Here is a 13,368-nt window from a genome sequence, read left to right as displayed (position 1 = left end):
CCAAAGCTCTCTGGCTTTTTGCCTACAGGCTCATCCCTTTTTAGCTCTATATGATTTTTTTAAAAAACCTCACTAGACATCACCTATTAACTTTTCAAAAAATAATCATGACCTAACATTAAGTTTGCAAAATATATCAAATGATGCATATAGTATGATTAAACTTTTAAAAAAAGTATTTATTGTATATACTCAGAAACATAAAATATTTAAGAGAACAAATAATGAGGGATCTTTTGAAAACCTATAAATAGGCCTGATTTCAATTTAGTGCTTATTACATACCAAGCACTGCCCTTGGCACCACATATAAATTATCTCATTCAGTATTCAAAACAAGTACTCCAAAGTTGACTGCCTTGCCTAATGTCAAATACGAAGCACTTATGGAAGATGAATAATATTTCTTACCACTTCACAGTAGTTCCTATGGGGCTATTGTTAAATTTTCTTTAAATGGGCCACTTTATGAGAGGATCACTTGAGGCCAGGAGTTCGAGATCAGCCTGGCCAACAGGATGGAACCCCGTCTCTAACAAAAATACAAAAAAAAAAAAAAAATAGCCAGGCGTGGTGGCAGGTGCCTGTAATCCCAGCTACTTGGGAGGCTGGGGCAGGAGAATTGCTTGAACCTGAGAGGCAGTGGTTGCAGTGGGCCGAGATTGCGCCATTGCACTCCAGCTGACAGTGAGACCATGTTTAAAAAAAAATAGGCCACTTTTGCATGAAATATGCACGCAAAATTTCACTGACTATAACTTAGTATAAAATTTAGTATTTTGATTGGTATTGTTACTACATTTCTGCTGAAGAAGACAGATATTTTTCATTTTTGTTTTCCATACTCCTGAGTTTATCCTGTTCTTAACCATTATGGTCTTTGCCTCAATAATGAGTATGCTTCCTGTATTATGGTCTTTGTCTCAATAATAAGTATTCTTGAAGTTCATACAGCATATCCAAATAGGCTCAAAAGAGCTTATCTCAGTAGGTAACCATCATTATAGTCATTTTATCAACAAGGTAATTCCGATTCAGAGAAAAGAAAAGATTTTCCCAAGGTACCTTATCAATTCATTGATTTCCTCATCCTCTACTTTTTAACATACAGGTTTACACATTTGTTAAAAGCTCTAATAATGTTTTGCCATGATTACAAATCAGAAGCGTCTCCAGGGTGAAAGTGCATAATGAGGGGAGAGGCAAATCTTTGTAGCTATGGGCTATTTGTAAGCCAGGAGTTTACAAATCAAGTTCTCTCTCCATCCATCCATCCATCCATCTATCTATCTATCTATCTATCTATCTATCTATCTATCTATCTGTCTATCTATCTATCTATCTATCTATCCTCACTCTGTTACCCATCTATCTATCTATCTATCTATCTATCTATCTATCTATCTATCTATCTATCCTCACTCTGTTACCCATCTATCTATCTATCTATCTATCTATCTATCTATCTATCTATCCTCACTCTGTTACCCAGGCTGGAGTTCACTGGCGTGATCTTGGCTCACTGCAGCCTCCGCCTCTTGAGCTCATTCTCTCCCCTTTCAAAAAATTATTGTATAATATAGAGATGATAATATGCAACTAGGCTGGACAAGAAAGATTATATTTCATATTAATGGTTTCTAAATATTTATATCAATTTCTCTTAGAGCTTTCAATCTTACTCTCAACATTCAATACCATGGAAAATGCAGAAAGGCCCCTGCATCTTGAATATGAAGTGATTTTTCTGTTTTTCATGAATGAAACCATTTGAATCAAGCATCATCTCTCATTCATAAAGTAGAATTCATTATATTACCTTATTTTTCAAAGAAAAGCAATAAATCTTATTTTACAGAGTTCCTCTTTGACTTGAGACATATTTAATTACATATATCAGAACTGTTTCGTTCCAGAAATACAGAGTTGAATAGGAAGTAATCCCTGACATTGGGCAATTCACAGTCTAATCAGCTAATTGGACAATTCTGTCATTTACTCAGTAAATACTCTTTAAGTACATATGAGATTGGGAGACTTGGCTAGACTTAGTCTTCAGCGGTCATCAAAACAGGTTTGTGCACTCATGCACTTTACAGTCCAGTGAGGGAGCAATAAAACAAAAGATTATTAAACAATATGACAAAATGTGAAAAGGAGTAAAACAACCCATGGCATGCAGAAGCTTGCCTTAGCATTGTAACAGGTTAGCCTCCTACTTACATCTGGGCCTTCATGTTCTCCATTTGAGATAAACAATTTCACAGAATGTTTACATCTGACAAAGCTACTCTGTGACTATGAGAAATCAAGACTAAGATAATACCACTTAAAAATCATGTCTAAACACAGGCAAAACATGAACATTATCAAAGTCACAAAACACCAAATATCGACTTATCTAGACTAATGTGACTGCTGCTTCTTCACCAATTACAACTTTAGCCTTAAGCTACTCTTCCTTCCTTCTAAATAATTACTCCCACTTTCTCAGGGCATTCAAACCAAAGCAAAGCCTCTTTTCCTTAAATCTTTTGCCGAATTAACCTAACATCTCAAATCCTACAATAAGACCTTTCTAATACCCTCTTACTGACATGCCTTATGGCTCCCAGGGGTGTGTGTTCTCATAAGCTGCAATGAATCATAAGCCCAATTTGTTCAACTATAGGTGTGTTCCTGGTGGTCTTTGGCTGGAAGAGTATGACAAAGGCAAAACTTGAAGGCAGCAATAATATCATTCCTGTTGCCCCTTTCCTCCCTTCTCCACAGGAATTCACAGGGGCATGAAGAAAATGAAAACAGATGGTCATGAACTCTTAAATTAAGGGGTAGGAAATATTTTATTCATGTATATATTTATTCATTGAGTCATATGTTATCTCATTCCAAAAATAACTTACGGTGGCTGATCTTATTCAGAGGATTCAAAGGTACAGAGTAGAGGGCAACTCCCTGAGAACTGTTATATAAAGACAACATCCTGGCAAAAGAAACACCCAACAATAATGAAAATGGTAGGATGAGGGCACTCCAAATGACTCTGATGTTTAACAAGATACCTCCTTTTCCCACAGCTGAGGTTCCCCCTATGCTTTTCTTAACCAGGGATGACATATTAATCACCTACTGTCAGGTTCTACCTGGCTTCCTGTCACCATAAGTATCTTCTTCCCTTCAATAGAAACTCTTCATTCCCCTCCCCATTCTCAGTCCCTATTCCCTACAGATAGCAAGCTCAGTCTGGTCTCAGGATCCAGAAAAAAAAAAATCCTCATTTTTTAGTCTTGAAGAATTTAAGAAGCTCTAGTTAAATCCTCAGGCAAATCTAAACCAATCAAGTCACTCTTGGCTTAACCTAATGATTTTCTAATAGAGCAGCACCATTCCCATAAAGGGTATTTAAAGTATGTGGGGACTTAATTTTTACTTGTCACAATGACTGTCCTGCATAGGGAAAAACTAACCCATCCAGGATGCTAATAGTGCTCCTATTGAGAAACATCTCACCATAGATGTCACATGTCTATCACATCTAACCATCCTGCTTCTCCCCATGCCCACATCAGATATCAGTAATCAAACAGTACATGCCACTGAGCTGGATCTGGCCTCAAAATCTTTATCAACATAGTAATCCAGGCATGCCTTGTCACCAGATTTGACATGGAATATAAAACCTATTTGCTATTCCTGCACATAATCTTTTTAAAAAGTTCTACTTTTTGTGGGTACATAGTGAGTATATGTATTTATGAGGTACATTAGACATTTTGATACAGGCATACAGTGCATAATAATATCGGGGTAAATGGGATATCCATCACCTCAAGCATTTATCCTTTCTTTGTGTTACAAACAACCCAATTATCTAGTTATTTTTAGATGTACAATGAATTATTGTCGACTGTAGTCACTCTGCTATGCTATCAATACTAGAGCTTACTCATGCTATCTAATTATATTTTTGTATCCATTAACCATCCCCCCTTCCCTACCCCCACTACCTCTGGTAAACATCATTCCACTCTAACTCCATGACTTCAATTGTTTTAATTTTTAGCTACCACAAATGAGTGAGAACATGCATAATTTGTCTTTCTGTGCCTGGTGTATTCCACTTAACATAATGACCTCCAGTTCCACCCACGCTGTTGCAAATGTCAAGGTCTCATTCTTTTTTATGGCTTTTTCTTTTTAAGACAAAAAATAGCTTCATGGTTCTTAAGATGAAGTCCTTCATCCTACTCTATTTTCTACGCCTGTAGTCATGCCTTGGTCATCTGACCACTCTCCAAGTCCTTCTGAGACAGGGCCCCTTTCAGGAATGTGAACCCTATGGCTGAGACCTTGCAACATTTCAACAGATCTCTTTGACAGTAAATGCCTCCCAGCATTACAACTCTGACCATTCCTTGCTCCTAATGCAAAGTGAGCTACACCCTCTAGTGGGCAAACCATATGTAGTTCATTGAACTTTGGAAGAGTAACATCCTTTGCCTACTACCTACCACCTCCAGTAAGGATCAGGCTCCCCAGATTTTACAAGAAAAAAAAAAAAGCAGGGGATGGGGGAATAGGGGAATGGGAGATATTATGGTTCTTCTGCCTGAAAACTCCAGGTGAATCTGAATTTAGTAACAGCCGGATTCAGGGTCTCCAAAACTTCTGCTGGAAATTTCTTTCTCCAGTTCTTGGATCCATCCCTACTTTCTCCAGTGTGGTTTTTATTCTTAGGCAGACTTTCCCCACCCCACGCCACCTCTATCCGCAGTGGTAGACCCTGGCAGCTTACAGTTATAATGTCGTCAGTAGAACAGCGCCTTCCTTTTCTAAGAAGTCTTCTAACGAAAGGTTTGAGTCTTATTACACTAGTTGGAATAAAAATTCTTGAACCAGTCATAGCTACAAGCATGTTTAACTCTCATTGAAATGGAGCAAATTATAAGGTCCTACAGGAGCCAGAGATAAGTTGGTATTACTGTATGAACTAGAAGGGGATAAAGAGTTGTTCCCCAAAGGAATATTGAAGAACTATTGCCAGAGGAGAAATAAATGCAGGTCAAGCAAACAACAGATGCTTCAACACTATACTTTCTATATACTATCTTTGAGTCTAAGATTGTTCTCAGGCCTGCCCCAAGCTCAATCCCTTGCTATACTGCTGTCCTTACTGCAGTAAACTGTTTTGCCTGTTTTTGCTATAATAAGTTTTGGTATTGTCAGGAGCAGAAACTTTTTATCTTGGTAGAAAGCATAAAAATGTCACCTAGAGATCTTAGCCTTCTGGTGCCCACACTTTTATATCCAAATGACATGACTTGATCTTCCATTCCACAAACCACAGGAAGACTGGTGTCCTTCCAATTGCAGAGAATCCCAGGACCTCTATGTCCTTATGGTAACTATGTGCTCTGTATCTTTAATTTTGCAAAGTTCTCCATCAGCACCTCATTTCATCTTTGGATGCTGCTGCCTCACTCCCCACTTTGGTGCAGATGACTCCACAGCCACTGCACACCTGCTATCTTACTTCACTCCTCAAGCACTTTCAAGGCTATTTAGGGGAACAAATGTTTTCTGAAGATTTGGAATAATGGAGGACGACAATGGCTAACACGGCCTATGAAATATGTCAGAATACTTTCAGTTAAGAGAGATGAAAATCTAAATGAAACAGCTTAGGTCAAGCAAGAAATGTGTAGACTCATGCAATTAGGAGGATTCAGGGTGGGTCGTAATTCAGGCACAGCTTTATCCATGGACTCAGGTATTGTCAGAAGTCTCAGTCTCCATCTCTGCCCTCTGCTTGTCTCTGGATTTTATTAAATGCTGGTTTCATCATCTCCCATACAAACTCTATCTACCAGATAAGAAAAATAGCTGCAGCCACTCTAGTCTCATGTCCTTACAGCTCATGCTAAAAAAAAAAGGGGGGGTGGGCAGGGGTTGGGAATGGGAAGAAGAGAATCCTGGAGGCCAGCCAAACATTCCCCGCAATCAGTATGCAACTGTGGTCCCCAGACATGGGAAATAGAAGCTTTTCTTATATGATTAAATGTCTATGCCAAAAGGTAAAATTTAAGCAAAGAAATGAGGATCAAATCACACCTATTATTACTAGGCACCAAGAAACAGTATATGAATAATTAATATGTAAAATGTCATATTTTCAAAAACTATAGCATGTTAAGGAATTAGATGAGTCTTATGATTGAAATTTTAAATTTTTAATCAAGTATTGGCTTAAACTTAGAATATTAAGTTGAAGAGATGAGAATTTTATTAAGACTAAAGATTACTGGCTGTTTGAGAAGTTGTCATTTGCCATATTTGTATGTTTAATAGAGTTATGAGTTTTATTTAAATATTTAGGAAGGTTTGGTTTATTAAACCATTGAAATGCTTAAAAGGAAAAATCGAGGGTATTATATGTATTCATTTATTCATTAATTCCTTTATTGGACAAAACTTAACTATGTATCTACTCCCATCTGTTTATTTTTGAAAAACTGGTCTATTAGTATGGTTATTTGATTTCTGTCCCCCAACTCCTCAACCAAACTGCCCACAGAAACCTATCTACTTCTCATCACAATTGTTCTTTTGTACCTAACAGTGTCTGGCCCTAGAGCAAGCCCTCAGAAAATACTTGCTGAATGAATGAATGAACCATGTGAGGCTCAAAATACAACCAGCTTCTAAAAGAAGCACAATTGTTTTCTCCTAGTTACTTGTGGAACATAAGGACCATCAGTTTCCATCCCACTATTATACTTACCTAGATGGGCCCAGCTCACCAGCAACTTCCTTTTCTTCCCTTGCAATAGCTGAATAAGGTTGATCCACCTTCTGCCTACAGGGGAGCAAACTGTTCACTCACCTAGGGCTGGAGACTCATCAGGTATATGAGGGGAAGCAGTGAGTCCTATGCTCAGCTAAAATATGTTATGTGTGAAGGGAAATAAGATTGAAAAGGTAGGCTGAAACCAATGCATACTGTACCTGGGAAGTCTGATAAACAAGTTATATATACATTATTTAAGCCTCAGTTTAAGCAAAAAAGAGACATTGAAAGTTTTTTCTAAAAAAAAAAAAAAACAAACCACTTTATTGAAGTATGATTGACATACAAAAATTGCATATATTTAATATATAAAACTTGATGAGTCTGAAGATAAATATATACCTGTGAAACTATTACCACAATCTATGCCATAAACCTATTCATCACCTCCAAAAGTTTCTTCCTGTCTCTTCATTATGTTACGTGTGAGTAGAACACATAAGATCTATTCTCTTAACAAATTTTGTAAATACATTCTACAGTGTTGTTAGATCTCTAATCTTGTATAAACAAGTTTGTACCCTGTGACTAATACCTCCCCATTTCCTGAGAGAGAAAGGGCCAATCTCCAAACTCCTTCTTTTATCAGGAACCTACTCCTCTGATAACAGCATTGATATATTCATGAGGGAGGGCTCTCATGACCTAATCATCTTTTAAAAGTTCCACCTCTCAACACTATTGCATTAGGCATTAAGTTTCTGTATTAGTCCATTCTCACACTGCCATAAAGACATACCTGAGACTGGGTAATTTATAAAGAAAAGAGATTTAATCAGGTCATAGTTCTGTGGGCTGTACAGGCTTCTGCTTCTGGGGAGGCCTCAGGAAACTTACAATCATGGTGGAAGGTGACAGGGAAGCAAGAACATCTTCACGTGGCCTGCGGGAGACAGCAAGTGAAGGAGGAAGTACTACATGATTTCAAACAACCAAATCTCATAAGAACTCACTCACTTTCATAAGAAGAGCAAGGGGGAAGTCTGCCCCCACGATCGAATCACCTCCCACCATGCCCCTCCTCTAACACTGAGAATTACAATTTGACATGAGATTTTGGTGGGGACACAGACCCCAACCATATGAGTTTCCAACACATGAACTTTGGGGAACACATTCAAACCATAACACTTAAGGGTAATTTTAAAAAAATAAGCTTGTTGAATTTCCTGTTTCACTCTTAACCTTTTCACTTCCTCATCACATAAACATGATCTTGTGTAGTACGGCACAAATTAAAAATGAACGGTAATGTCCTTAATGTTTAATATTGCTTAATGTTCACTCAGAGTTCATGCTTATGAAAGTGTAAAAGTCTTCAATGCAGGCTTTTGTTTTTGTTTTTTCTTAATCTACCACGATGTGTTGGTTTTGAAATTGCAATTCTCTATGCATACACCTACATACAACATCCTTTCACAGAATTTTCTTATGTAACTTGGGAAAAATTAGGGCACTTTGAAAGTGAACTTCAGAAATATCATATGCTAAGAATTCAGCCCTTATAACTTCAACTATCTAGAAATAACTGAGAAGCAGGAAGGAAAAGAGGTCTCTGAACAATCAAATAATAACAGCTAACATTTATAGAGTGTTTACTGCCTGCCAAGCACTGTTCTATCTGGATTACAAACATTACCTCACAAGAAATAAATGAGGGTGAGGATGTGGAGAAATTGGAGCCTTTATACACTGTTGACAATGTAAAACAGTGTAACTGCTATGGAAGAGAGTATGGTGGCTCCTCAAAAAATTAAAAATAGAATTATGTATGATTCAGCAATCCCACTTCTGCATATATATACCAAAAGATGAAAACAAGATCTCAATATGATATTTTCACTCTCATGTTTATTCCAGCATTATTCACAATAACCAAAACGTGGAAGCAACCCAAATGCCCATTGATGGATGAATAGATAATGTGATATACACAGGCAACGGAATATTATTCAGCCTTAAAACCTTGAAGACTTCGAACTAAGTGAAATAAGTCAGTCACAAAAAGACAAAGTGTATGAAGCTACTTCTTTGAGGTATTTAATGCAGTCAAACTCAGAAACAGGATGTAGAACTGTGGTTTCCAGGGCTAGGGTAGGAGAAAATGGGGAGCTCTTGTTCAATGGATATAGAGTATCAGTTTTGCAATGAAAAAGTTCTAGAGATTTGCTGAACAACGTGAATATGGTTAATACTACTGAACTGTACACTTAAAAATGGGCTCAAAAATTTTTTCAGCTCCCACATAAGAGTGAAAACATACAGTGTTTATCTTTCTGTGCCTGAATTATTTCACTTAATATAATGTCCTCCAGGTTCATCCATATTGCCTCCAATGACAGAATTTCATCCTTTTGTATACATATTTTGTGTATATGTTCCACATTTTCTTTATTCATTCATCTGTTAATGGTAGGGTGAATACAGTTAACGATAGTTTATTGTATATTTTCAAGAAGCTAAAAGGGAGGATTTTGAATGTTTGCAACACAAAGAAATGATAAATGTTTGCAGTGAAGGTATATGCTAATTAGCCTGCTTTGATCATTACACATTGTATACCTGTATTGATATATCACTCTGTATCCCATGAATATGTACAATTATTGTGCATTAACTGAAAACTAAAAATGAATGGAAATACATAATTAAAATGGTAACTTTTATGTTATGTGTTTTTAATCACAATTAAAAATACACAAAAAAATAATATAAAGAAAGAATTGATAAACAAAATGTGGAATATATATGCAGTGGAATATTATTCAGACTTAAAAAGGAATTAAATTCTAAATACATGCTACAACATGGATGAACCTTGAAGATATTATGCTAAGTTAAAAAATTCAGACATAAAATGACAAATATTGTTATGCTTCCACTTATATGAGTACCTAGAGTGGTCAAAATCATAGAGTCAAAAAGCAGAATGGTGGTTGCCAGGAGCTGAAGGGAGGAGAGCATGGGGGATTGTTGTTTAATGAGTTTCAGTTTGGGAAGATAGAAAAGTTATGATGATGGGTGGTGGTGATGTTCGCACAATAATGTGAATGTGCATAACTGCAGTGAACTGTATATTTAAAGTGGTTAAAATGACAAATATGTTATATATATTTTGCCACAATTTTCTTAAAAAATAAGGTATGAGATTATTCATGCACAAATGCAAGACTGGGCTGGTGGGACTACAAGGCTTGCTTTTTGATGCTTGTGCTAATATACACACATCCAAAAATCTAAAAATTAAAAACAATGAGGCAGTGTGTGGTAAACTACAGATGGCCACAAAGTCTTCACTACACCTTCAATTAAGAGGTGGACTCATTTTTCTCTTGAATCTGGGCTGTCTTAGTGGCTTTTTTGGCCCAATGAGATGTGATGGAAATCACTTCTGGGACTGCAGAGGCTAGGTCATATGAAGTTTTGTAGCTTCCTCCTGTTTTGCTTGGAATAGCTCCCTTTTTTCCCATTCTACCTCCAAGTTCTCCCTGACAAAACCCAAACACCATGGTATAAGAAACCCAAATCAGAGGGAAAGCCCAAGTGTAGGCACTCTGATAAATAGCTCCAACTGAGCATCTAGAGATCAGCCAGCCTCAACTGCCATCAATATAACATCTATTAGAGGCTGATATTAACTACAGCCCCAGTTTGACATCTGACTGTAAATGCCAGAGACTGCAAGCTAGGACTGCCCAGCCTACAGAATCACGGCAGATAAAATTTTTAGCCACTAAATTCTGGAGTGACTTGTTATGTAGATACCATAATGATGTCTATTTTAACAAACCTGAGCCTTAGAGCTGAAGTGATTGCCCATGGTCTCTCTGCCAGTAAGCAGAGGAACTCACACTTAACCAAGTCTTTCTGGTTCTAAAGCCTACATTCCTGACTACTAAATACACAATTTCTCAGTCAAAACAGCTACAACAGTTGTGTTTTTTTTCTTTTTACTTCCAAAAAAATCCTGTATTTGAATTCATAGTGGAGTTCTTCCATATACCTCAAGTCTAAGGGTGGTAAGAATAACCTTGATATGCATAGCACTTTCTGCAGTTGTGCACTGAACAGGCTCCAGAGCCATATGAACCAGTCCTGAGCAAACTCTAACCACTATCCCTAACCAAAACTTCTCTTGAGTATTAGTCATCATTCTAATAAAGGGATTATCTGTTGTTTAGGTACCTAAGGAACTTCAAGGAAGAATAGGGGCTGATACCAGAACTCATGGAAGAATGAGAAGAGATATTTCAGAATTTAATTAAAAATGGGGATTGAAAATTTAAAAAATACAGTAGTTTAAGGTCATTTAGTGTAGGGCAAACTTTCCTGCAGTGCTCAGGGACCCCATGATGATGCCACTGTATAGGAGAAACATTAACTCAGGACATTTTTAATGAAAACCTGTATCATCAAGGTACAAATAAGTCCTAGAGATGAAGGGATACATTTTACATGCTCTACCTGAAAATGTTAAAAGTAGTTTTGATATCTTATTATATATAACACTCATAGCAGTGAGAAAATATCTTTAACATTTATTACAATGATTTGTGGTGTGAAATTTTCTAAACTTGAGGTAGGAAACCTTTCTTACTGATGAGTATTCATGTCAGGCCCCACTACAGTGCTTTTTACAAAAGGAGGAATGCTAATAAAATAAAAATCACATTCCATTGAATTAAAAATTCAGGACAATTGTGTTGAAATAAACCTTACTGAATGCCTTCTAAATATACCATGCCCTGCACTAGAAACTTTCGTAATTCCTATTTATTCTTCAGGATAATCTAGGAAACAAACTGACAGAAGCAAATAGCATAAAAATTCATTTTTGTCTTCAATTACAAGAAGAATGTAACAAGAAAGCTGAGATTGCAATGAATAGTACATGAATATGATGAGGTTTGGTTTTGTTTGTCCTAACAGAGCTCCAAATCAAAAAACAGATACATGGTTTGACAGGTGGAATGGGATAGCTAAAACTGTGGGTGCCTAAGACAAGCTGAAACCTAAGGTGCAGAACCATACTGGGGAAAGAGGGGAAAAACTAGTAGGTCTGGTATCAATCAAGAAAAGAAGAAGAAACAGGATTCCCAAGCCTTCTTTAGCTTTTTCTTCTCCAGCAGAATAGCCTAGTCAATGCTACGTCTTGTCAAATCGTATCTTACATGGCTTTAATGCACACTAACTTTCCTAAGAAGTATTTGTATCTATTTAAATCTAGCGATTTCAGCCCATATTAATTACATGTATATAAGGTCAATAACACAGGATGTAAAAGGTAAAAATCTCAATTTCAGTCCATCTGTGCGACATTGTGCAAGTCAATTACACTCTCTGAAGACAATTCCTTATCCATTAAACAACAAAAAAGGTGATTAAGTTGATCCTTGCCTACATGTCAGAGTCGTGTAGAGTTTTTAATGACACTCATGTGAAATTCCTTTGGACTGTAAAATACTATTACTTACGTGCAAAGACAATGTCCCGAAATCACAGAAGGGATGACTTAAGATTAACATCTTTAACCGCGCCCCCGTCCTTCCTTTCAAAACAAAAAGTTACCTATTTTCAGTTGAATGATTTTGGTAAAATCTCTATTGGAACCTATCTACTTCGCAAATGGCAAAGGTGAGGTCCGGAGGGTATCCAAGACCCCAGAGAACCAGTGGAAATCAAGACCAAACCACACGGTGGAAACTGGTTCCGGCGCATCAGACTCAGTGCTTCCGGCATGGCGCTTTAGTGTCACGTGAAAGACCAGCACCTCCTAAGCCTTCCGAAATGCCACGCTGAACATGGCTGCCGCGCTTCGATGCTTCTTTACACACATAATATGGACACGGGTTGATGGTCCAGCCCCGGATGACGACACTCCGGAAATGTGCGAGCGGCGGCGGAAGCGGAAGTGCCTCAGCAGTGGGGGCCGGGGAAGTGTCTGTAGCGTCCCTCCCTCTCAACCACAATAACAGACGGAGGGTCGGCGTAGGTGAGGCGGCGGCTGAGTGGGCCTGGGGACCGGGAGCGGGGTGGCAAAGCCAGGAGTGCGTGTGGCAGGGCTGAGGTAGCTGGATGGGGGTTCTGGAACTTCCGACCGCTTAAGCTCGGCCTCTGGCCCCCTTCGGGCCTAGAGCTCCCTGAGAGATCAGGGGTTGAATTTGTAGTTCCTGGCCTTCTAGGCCGTGCTTGCGGGGTTTGCCTGCTCCTCTGCCTGGCCCCAAAATCCAGCCTAAAGAACCCTCTCTGGGCCCCAGTTTCCTCAATCAAATGTCTGAGGGTGTTGCACTGGACAGCTTCTGTGACTGTCTCCCACTCCGGGCGTCACGAATTTCATGATTTTAATGTTAAGTCGCTGTTTCGGCCTGTGAAGTGAAGGAGGCCCGTGTTCAGAGTACTGAGGGGATGTCCGTGAGCAGGAAGCAGTGAACACATCTTTGAGAGGCTGCCACGCCTGAGTATCAGGATCCCTGAATTCTAGTTTTACCCCTTCCACCTACACACTGTGTGACCTTGTCTAG

General features: G+C 38.2%; 1 protein-coding gene and 1 long non-coding RNA gene across 3 annotated transcripts in view; one reads left to right on the top strand and one right to left on the bottom strand.

Moving 5' to 3' along the window:
• Positions 1-12,648, bottom strand: part of LOC105543458 — a 66,200-nt gene extending 53,552 nt beyond the window's left edge. Inside the window, exons 1-2 of the long non-coding RNA XR_001006621.1 lie at positions 12,322-12,648; positions 7,587-7,730 (exon numbers count right to left, since the gene is read on the bottom strand). This is a non-coding gene — a long non-coding RNA (uncharacterized LOC105543458). The remainder of the gene's footprint in view (positions 1-7,586; positions 7,731-12,321) is intronic.
• An 87-nt stretch (positions 12,649-12,735) lies between these two features.
• FBXO38 (F-box protein 38) overlaps positions 12,736-13,368 on the top strand; it is a 59,364-nt gene continuing 58,731 nt past the window's right edge. For both annotated transcript variants that reach the window (XM_011985402.1, XM_011985401.1), the window contains exon 1: positions 12,736-12,839. The gene's annotated coding sequence lies outside the window, so the exon portion shown is untranslated. The remainder of the gene's footprint in view (positions 12,840-13,368) is intronic.

Source organism: Mandrillus leucophaeus, unplaced genomic scaffold (assembly GCF_000951045.1).
Source record: "Mandrillus leucophaeus isolate KB7577 unplaced genomic scaffold, Mleu.le_1.0 Scaffold282, whole genome shotgun sequence".
NCBI lineage: Eukaryota > Metazoa > Chordata > Mammalia > Primates > Cercopithecidae > Mandrillus > Mandrillus leucophaeus.
Note: the sequence above shows the minus strand (reverse complement) of the source record. Positions and strands in the feature narration are given on the sequence as shown.